This window comes from Eulemur rufifrons, chromosome 8 (genome assembly GCF_041146395.1).
Source record: "Eulemur rufifrons isolate Redbay chromosome 8, OSU_ERuf_1, whole genome shotgun sequence".
NCBI classification, from domain to species: domain Eukaryota; kingdom Metazoa; phylum Chordata; class Mammalia; order Primates; family Lemuridae; genus Eulemur; species Eulemur rufifrons.
In genome coordinates, this window is record NC_090990.1 from 75043818 (window position 1) to 75044337 (window position 520).

Below are 520 nucleotides of genomic sequence, written 5' to 3' on the forward strand. Positions count from 1 at the left end.
TGGCTGAGACAATGTCATTGTGTGAATTACCAATTTTATTTTACTGACTGCATTTTTTTCCATTACATTTAACTGACTTTTTCTGTCATGACTGAAGGTTTTTACTACACACCCTAGCTTATTATCAAACAGCACATCCTATTCTTGATCCAGTATGTTTCCTACTCATATTTATTCACCCTAGGATATGTGTATAAAATTCCCTACTGTTCCTATCAATATCCCTGAAGACGATTTTTAAGATTATTCTAAGTTGAATTAAAGATGAAGCTGAGGCAGCCAAGTCACAGTGAAATAAACAAGGGTCAGATACTGACTTGAATCCTGGCTGGCACGTATTACGTGCATTGGGCAACGCCCTTCGTTTTTCTAAGCCTCACTCTCTTAAGTGGATTGCAGGTTGTGTGGATTAAGTAACATGACGTTACTTTATAACAGTACGTGAGGAAATAGTTTTTAAAAAAAATCTGACTCTTCCTATCTAGAAGCTAGTCAGAAAATAATCAGCCTGTGGTTCATA